Raw genomic sequence first — 9418 nt, forward strand, 5'->3', positions numbered from 1 at the left:
CCATATTTGTGATATTCAGGCGCCAAATGTCATCTTTGAGCATGTTGAAGATAAAAAACAAAATGTGCCCAAAACGTGATATTATGACGTAATACGCCGTTCTGAGCCATGTTTGAACTTTCTATCACTTTTGGTTCCGATAATTCTGTCGACCATATAGGAGATATTCAGGGGCCAAATGTCATCTTGGAGCATGTTGGAGATAAAAAACAAAATGTGCCCAAAACGTGATATTATGACGTTATACGCCGTTCTGAGCCATGTTTGAACTTTCTATCACTTTTGGTTCCGATAATTCTGTTGACCATATTTGTGATATTTAGGCGCCAAATGACATGTTGGAGCATGTTGGAGATAAAAAATAAAATGTGCTCAAAACGTGATATTATTACGTTATACGCCGTTCTGAGCCATGTTTGAACTTTCTATCACTTTTGGTTCCGATAATTCTGTTGACCATATTTGTGATGTTCAGAGGCCAAATGTCATCTGGAGTATGTTGGAAATAAAAAAAAAATGTGCCCAAAACGTGATATTATGACGTTATACGCCGTTCTGAGCCATGTTTGAACTTTCTATCACTTTTGGTTCTGATAATTCTGTCGACCATATATGAGATATTCAGGGGCCCAATGTCATCTTGGAGCATTTTGGAGATAAAAAACAAAATGTGCCCAAAACGTAATATTGTGACGTTATACGCCGTTCTGAGCCATGTTTGAACTTTCTATCACTTTTGGTTCCGATAATTCTGTTGACCATATTTGTGATATTTAGGCGCCAAATGACATGTTGGAGCATGTTGGAGATAAAAAATAAAATGTGCTCAAAACGTGATATTATTACGTTATGCGCCGTTCTGAGCCATGTTTGAACTTTCTATCACTTTTGGTTCCGATAATTCTGTTGACCATATTTGTGATATTCAGAGGCCAAATGTCATCTGGAGCATGTTGGAAATAAAAAAAAAAATGTGCCCAAAACGTGATATTATGACGTTATACGCCGTTCTGAGCCATGTTTGAACTTTCTATCACTTTTGGTTCCGATAATTCTGTTGACCATATTTGTGATATTCAGGCGTCAAATGACATCTTGGAGCATGTTGGAGATAAAAAACAAAATGTGCCCAAAACGTGATGTTATGACGTTATACGCCGTTCTGAGCCATGTTTGAACTTTCTATCACTTTTGGTTCCGATAATTCTGTTGACCATATTTGTGATATTCAGGCGTCAAATGACATCTTGGAGCATGTTGGAGATAAAAAACAAAATGTGCTCAAAACGTGATATTATTACGTTATACGCCGTTCTGAGCAATGTTTGAACTTTCTATCACTTTTGGTTCCGATAATTCTGTTGACCATATTCGTGATGTTCAGAGGCCAAATGTCATCTGGAGTATGTTGGAAATAAAAAAAAAATGTGCCCAAAACGTGATATTATGACGTTATACGCCGTTCTGAGCCATGTTTGAACTTTGTATCACTTTTGGTTCCGATAATTCTGTCGACCATATATGTGATATTCAGGGGCCAAATGTCGTATTGGAGCATGTTGGAAATAAAAAACAAAATGTGCCCAAAACGTGATATTATGACGTTATACGCCGTTCTGGGCCATGTTTGAACTTTCTATCACTATTGGTTCCGATAATTCTGTCGACCATATATGTGATATTCAGGAGCCAAATGTCCTATTGGAGCATGTTGGAGATAAAAAACAATATGTGCCCAAAACGTGATATTATGACGTTATACGCCGTTCTGAGCCATGTTTGAACTTTCTATCACTTTTGGTTCCGATAATTCTGTTGACCATATTTGTGATATTTAGGCGCCAAATGTCATCTTTGAGCATGTTGGAGATAAAAAATAAAATGTGCCCAAAACGTGATATCATGACGTTATACGCCGTTCTGAGCCATGTTTGAACTTTCTATCACTTTTGGTTCCGACAATTCTGTCGACCATATATGTGATATTCAGGGGCCAAATGTCCAATTGGAGCATGTTGAAGATAAAAAACAAAATGTGCCCAAAACGTGATATTATGACGTAATACGCCGTTCTGAGCCATGTTTGAACTTTCTATCACTTTTGGTTCTGATAATTCTGTCGACCATATATGAGATATTCAGGGGCCCAATGTCATCTTGGAGCATGTTGGAGATAAAAAACAAAATGTGCCCAAAACGTAATATTATGACGTTATACGCCGTTCTGAGCCATGTTTGAACTTTCTATCACTTTTGGTTCCGATAATTCTGTTGACCATATTTGTGATATTTAGGCGCCAAATGACATGTTGGAGCATGTTGGAGATAAAAAATAAAATGTGCTCAAAACGTGATATTATTACGTTATACGCCGTTCTGAGCCATGTTTGAACTTTCTATCACTTTTGGTTCCGATAATTCTGCCGACCATATATATGATATTCAGGGGCCAAATGTCCTATTGGAGCATGTTGTAGATAAAAAACAAAATGTGCCCAAAACGTGATATTATGACGTTATACGCCGTTCTGAGCCATGTTTGAACTTTCTATCACTTTTGGTTCCGATAATTCTGTTGACCATATTTGTGGTATTCAGGGGCCAAATGTCATCTTTGAGCATGTTGGAGATAAAAAATAAAATGTGCCCAAAACGTGATATTATGACGTTATACGCCGTTCTGGGCCATGTTTGAACTTTCTATCACTATTGGTTCCGATAATTATGTCGACCATATATGTGATATTCAGGGGCCAAATGTCCTATTGGAGCATGTTGAAGATAAAAAACAAAATGTGCCCAAAACGTGATATTATGACGTAATACACCGTTCTGAGCCATGTTTGAACTTTCTATCACTTTTGGTTCCGATAATTCTGTCGACCATATATGAGATATTCAGGGGCCAAATGTCATCTTGGAGCATGTTGGAGATAAAAAACAAAATGTGCCCAAAACGTGATATTATGACGTTATACGCCGTTCTGAGCCATGTTTGAACTTTCTATCACTTTTGGTTCCGATAATTCTGTTGACCATATTGGTGAAATTCAGGCGCCAAACGTCATCTTGGAGCATGTTGGAGATAAAAAACAAAATGTGCCCAAAACGTGATATTATGACGTTATACGCCGTTCTGAGCCATGTTTGAACTTTCTATCACTTTTGGTTCCGATAATTCTGTCGACCATATATGTGATGTTCAGGCGCCAAATGTAACATTGGAGCATGTCAGAGATAAAAAACAAAATGTGCCCAAAACGTGATATTATGGCGTTATACGCCGTTCTGAGCCATGTTTGAACTTTCTATCACTTTTGGTTCCGATAATTCTGTTGACCATATTTGTGACATTCAGGCGCCAGATAACATGTTGGAGCATGTTGGAGATAAAAAACAAAATGTGCCCAAAGCGTGATATTATGACGTTATACGCCGTTCTGAGCCATGTTTGAACTTTCTATCACTTTTGGTTCCGATACTTCTGTTGATCATATTTGTGGTATTTAAGGGCCAAATGTCATCTTGGAGCATGTTGGAGATAAAAAAACAAAATGTGCCCAAAACGTGATATTATGACGTTATACGCCGTTCTGAGCCATGTTTGAACTTTCTATCACTTTTGGTTCCGATACTTCTGTTGACCATATTTGTGATATTCAGGCGCCAAATGTCATCTTTGAGCATGTTGGAGATAAAAAATACAATGTGCCCAAAACGTGATATTATGACGTTATACGCCGTTCTGGGCCATTGTTCGAAAACAGTTCAAGAAAATTTGTTTTAAAAAAAAAGAAAATCGATTATTTAACGTTAATTCGAAAAAGTTTATAGTGAACGTCAGAAAATTAAAGGTAAGTTCCGCGATATGATAATGTTTATAATTAAGTCTTACTCTTTTAATCAATGTTTAAATTTACACAAAGAATAACTCGTTTCACAAGGAAGAACTGATACACTTGAAGGCTGGACACAAAAGAGAATTTATTGAAAGACATAACTAGTTACATTACACGTTTTGAAATTTCTGCGCACGCACCACTCAACACTCAAACAAAAATTAAAATAAATAAATGAATAAAAGTATTAATTTTGAAGTTATAAATTGAATTTTAAACATTCCGCCCGCCTTGCCGAGCACGTCGGCAATAAAGAAAACGATATGAATAGCGGTAACGTCAAAACAGATAACTTTGTGAAATGAAAATAAAGAATTCTATATAAGAAATAAATCGCGACCTTTCGCCTAACTGTCCACATGGACTTACAAAATGTGTACAAAAGGGGTTACCGAAATCGAAAGAGTAAACGCAAAGGGAAACAATTCATTTGACAGTTAAACAAAGCATTGAATCGAATTTGAACAGAGAGTTAACGAAAATTACGGTATCAAAATAAGAATTGAAAAGTGAAAACATGTACCGTCGACAAAAATAAGAAATAAACAACAAAATTGCAAGTAAGTGAAAATAGATATAAACATATATCTTCGTTGTGGGGAATTAAACAAAATCTTTAACAGGGAAGTACACATAACTTAGCGATAGGACGAATTAGTGTGGTAGTAGGCGTCTTTATTGTGGCAATCCTAACATTGCCATCGGATCCGGAGTGAAGCTGAAGAACTCGTGCCATCAACCATTTAGCTGGAGGGAGTCGCTCATCCTTGACGAGTACCAGACTTCCAATCTCTGGTAGGTTTCGTTTATCAAACCATTTAGTCGAGTTCTGGATTGATTGAAGGTAGAATCTTTCCCATTTTCTCCAGAAATCCTCTACCATTCGTCGAAGAGCTTGCCAGCGAGAGAGACGAGATACATTTTCGTCTAAGAGGGACGGCTCGGGAACGATATTAAGAGCCGAACCAATCAAGAAATGAGCTGGTGTAAGAACGTCATAATTGCTAGGATCCTCGGAGATTGCACAAAGACGTCTAGAGTTCAAAACAGCCTCAATTTGAACTAATACAGTGTAGAACTCCTCGTAGGTAAGCAGGGTAGCTCCGACAATTTTTTTAAGGTGTGTTTTGACGGATCGTACTCCAGTCTCCCATTTTCCGCCAAAATGTGGTGCAGCTGGAGGATTAAACCTCCATTGTGTCCCGTCGTCGCTCAAGATTCCAGCAATGTGTTTCCACTCCTTTGAAGCAGCTGAAAACATTGTCCGAAGTTCGCGGTCGGCGCCAACCAGATTCGTTCCGCAGTCACTGTACAAATATTTACAGAGACCTCGACGACCGGAAAATCGCTTATATGCTGCCAGGAAACCCGATGTTGAATAATCGGTCGCTATTTCGAGGTGAATGGCCGATGTTGCTAAACATATAAACAATACTAAGTACCCTTTATAAGTCTTACCGCTTCGCCCTCGGAAGGTTCGAAGCTGAAAAGGTCCAGCGTAGTCGACTCCGGTGTTGGTGAATGGTCTGGATGGTGTGACACGTGAAGGGGGCAACTGTCCCATAAGTTGCTGGCTCGCCTCCGTCCGTTGTTTAGCACAGATCATACATTTTTGGATGAAGGATCTGATCGGAACGCGACCACCGACAATCCAAAAACGACGTCGTATTGACGACAAGGTTAGCTGGGTGCCTCCGTGCAATGTGCTCCGATGGTGACTGTCTATGATTAATGTTGTTAATCTGGATTCTTTGGGCAATATAATCGGATGCTTCTCGTCCCAATCCAGAGCAGCAAATCTAAGGCGACCAGTCACTCTAAGAAATCCTTCACCATCAAGGAATGGAGTAAGTCGGTACAACGAACTTGAATTCTTTACCACTCGTCCTTCTTGCAGAGTTCTGACTTCTTCGTCGAAATGAAACTTTTGACATTCTCGTATCCAGAACATAAGAGCATGGTTAATTTCTTTTGGTGAAAGAATTTCTGTAACAGAATCAAATTTTAGTCTGTTGAAAATGCGAAAGCACCAGGCTGTGACGCGAAGAAGCTTATTAAGCGTTGAATATCAATGTTTCAGGTCCCAGCCATACGTGACAGATGCTGTATGAATAATTGGATTAGAACGTTGCTCTCGTTTTGCCTCGGGTGGTGCTGCTGGTCGACCGGAAGGCCAGTTGGACGAAGGTAGAGACAACCACGAAGGTCCTGACCACCAAAACGAATCATACTGCAGTCGATGTACGGGAACTCCTCTAGAAGCGAGGTCAGCAGGGTTGTCTTGACTCGTAACATAGGACCACTGAGCTTTGGGTAATTCCTGGATTTCTATTATTCGATTACGGACGAAGTCCTTTCATCTGCTTGGGTGGCTGCATATCCATGAAAGGACCACCGTCCAATCACTCCACAGATGGACGGGAACATCTTGGAAGTCTAAAACACTTAGAACGCGTTTCGTCAACCGCACCAGAAGAACAGCCGCGCATAACTCGAGCCGCGGGATAGTAACACTTTTTAAAGGCGCCACTTTTGTTTTAGAACCAATTAACGAAATTACAACTTTACCGGGTTTAGTTACACGAAGGTAAATGACTGCTCCAAACGCGTTATTAGAAGCGTCCGCGAAACCATGCAATTCAATGGAAGTGACGTCGCTGTTCATCCCAAGCCAGCGCGGTACGCGAATAGTTGGAATACCGCGAAAATCGTCAAGAAACGACGTCCATTTCGAAACCAAGTCGTTTGGTAAAGATTCATCCCAGTCGAGTTTGCGCGTCCACAATTCTTGCATGAAAATCTTCGCTGTGATTATCAACGGAGACAACCACCCGAGAGGGTCGAATAACCGCGCAATAAATGATAATACCGAACGTTTGGTAAGTTTTACAGAATTTTCGCGCATAAAGTTCAAACTAAATAGAAATTGATCGTCTACTTTATTCCAGAGAAGTCCGAGCTCGCGAGGAGAGTGACCATCATCAATGTCTAGGGTACTCGTTTCTGCGATGAGATCAGAAGACAATAATGTAAGAGCTTCCGAACGGTTCGAATTCCACTTATGCGCGTTAAAACCGCCCGCCGTTAACACTTGGTTTAGTTGGAAGATTACCTCCTGCACCTCATCAATATCATTCCCTCCGGAAAGAATGTCGTCAACATACGTGTCTCTGAAAAGTATCACCGCGCCGAGAGGTTGACGAGAATGATGTTCGTTCGCGAGTTGACGAAGGCAACGAATTGCCAAGTAAGGCGCGCATGAAAGCACGTAACCGTGGTGAGTTCGTAGCTCTTAAGCTTTTGCGAAGAGTCTTCCCGCCACATGATCCTCTGGAATGGTAAATCATCCTCATGCACCTTGATCTGGCGGTACATCTTCTCAAGATCGCACGAAAAAGCTACCGCGTGGCGCCTCCACCGCATTAAAACGTCTATTAATTCGTTCTGGAGTTTTGGTCCCGTATGAAGGCAATCGTTTAGTGACACTCCTGTTGACGTTGTTTGGGACCCGTTAAAAACCACCCGCAATCGCGTGGTCGAACTGGTTTCACGAACGACTCCATGGTGAGGTAAATAATAGTTCGGAAAAGTTAATTTCCCAGAAACATGCCGCATATGTCCCAATGAAAGATACTCGCTCATAAATTTACTATATTCGAACTTGAGCTGTTCATCTTTCGCGAACCTTAACTCCATTCGGTTGAAAGAACCCACAGCGACCGAATAAGAAGTTCCGAGCTCATTAGGCGACTTCCGAAAAGGCAACCGTACTAAAAATCGACCGTTCGAATCCCGCGAATGAGTTTGTGTGAAGTGCTCTTCACACTCGCGTTCGTCAGATGAAAGACGCGGAATATTGACGGTATCATCTTCTTGCTTCCAGAAGCGCTGCATCACGTCGAGGAATTCCCGGTCGATGGAACATTGAAAACCATAAGAGCTCGAATGATTAGAAGGTTGTCCAGATAACGCGCCGGAAAGAACCCAACCGAGGGCAGTTTGCTGCGCAATTAAAAGACCGTCTTTGCTCTTTAATACACCGTTTTGAATTATTTTTGAATAAAACTGAACTCCCAGTATTAAGTCGATTTTTCTTTCTGAGGTAAACTCTGGATCCGCTAAAGGCAGGTCACTCATTTCAATCGGTAAGTGTTTAAAACGCTTTTGAGGCAAATAAGAGGTTAATTATGGTAAAATTAAAGTTTCCTCTTCGAAGGAAATGATCGGATTCAGTCGCGAAACCAACCGTACCGATACCACGCCGTTGGTAACGCAGGTACGCTTCGACCCGATCCCGGTTATAGGAACGTTCGCTGAACGCCGTTGAAGATGAAGCTGTTGAACTAATGTTTCGCCGACGAAAGACACCTCCGAACCTTGGTCAATCAACGCGCGAACTATTAACGAATCTCCGCGGGGCGAGATGATCCGCACTAAAGCCGTGGCAAGGAGCACCGAAGTATGAAGGTGATGAGAATGTACGACATGGCTTGATGAAGGAAGTTGTTTCGCTGGAGAGTTCGATTGTGGATTGGTGTTTTTATTATTAAATATACGTGCCCCGGGAGGAGCTTCGTGAAGGGTGGAATGATGGGGCTTGTTACAGAACCGACACCGTTTAGAAACTCGACATTTTTTAAACAAGTGTGGCCCCAAACAATTAAAACAGAGACCCCGTGAGATTATTAAATCTGTTCTTTGAGACGCATTCCGTGTTAAATACTCTGGGCAACTGGCAATGTAATGAGCAGCGCCGCAAGCCGAACATCCCGAAGTTGGAACTGATGCGTTGTGAGATTTGAAATTAAAATTTTTATTAAACGATTGCGTAACTCTTTTATTATTTCCAGGCAGCTTTTCGATCGCTTCAAGGGTGTAGATTCTACGAACAAGAAATTCCTCAAACTCCTCGAATGTTGAAGGGTCACGATAACTGCTAATGGACTTTTCCCAATCTTTAGCCGTTTCTGAATCGAGCTTGCGAACAATCAAATAAACCAAAATATTATCCCAATACTTTATCGGACATCCCAACGACTCCAATGCCCCCAATGCTTCTTTAACTTCCCCGAGAAGTTTCTTCAATTCAGAAGCTGATTCAGTTTTAAGAGAGCGCGCCGACAACAATAGCGTTAATTGTGTGTCTACCATAACGCGACGATTTTCATAACGTTCTATCAATAACGTCCATGCCCGTTGAAAATTGTCGTTGGTAACTAATAAGTTCTTAAGTAATTGCGCGGGTTCATTAATAAGGCACCTTTTTAGGTAATGAAATTTCTCAACGTTGGAAATATCATCATTGGAATGTACCATTGAGAAAAACAAAGGACCGTAAAGATTCCAAAAGAAAAGTCTTTGCGTCCAAATACGCTTCCTCACAAACCGCGAATTGATCGTCCGAAAAGTATATAGTATCGGCATATTCGACTTTACAAGGGATTAATTTCTTATGAATATTAAAAAATTCATTCCAACTGACTTCTAGTCGATCAAGTCGACTTTTAAGATTGCTGGTT

The 9418-nt window shown here is 40.7% G+C and overlaps 1 long non-coding RNA gene across 2 annotated transcripts; it reads left to right on the forward strand.

The window, feature by feature from the left end:
- Nucleotides 1-5599: 5599 nt before the first annotated feature.
- Nucleotides 5600-8681, forward strand: LOC139430933 (uncharacterized). 2 transcript variants are annotated; one of them, XR_011641295.1, is made up of 5 exons: nt 5600-5746; nt 5797-6778; nt 6848-6928; nt 7783-8044; nt 8102-8681. It is a non-coding gene; the product is annotated as an uncharacterized lncRNA (long non-coding RNA). The 2 variants fall into 2 exon arrangements; XR_011641294.1 differs by having other exon boundaries at nt 5600-6778.
- The last annotated feature ends 737 nt before the right edge of the window (nt 8682-9418 follow it).

The sequence above is a fragment of the Onthophagus taurus genome, chromosome 1, assembly GCF_036711975.1.
Source record: "Onthophagus taurus isolate NC chromosome 1, IU_Otau_3.0, whole genome shotgun sequence".
Classification (NCBI taxonomy): Eukaryota; Metazoa; Arthropoda; class Insecta; order Coleoptera; family Scarabaeidae; genus Onthophagus; species Onthophagus taurus.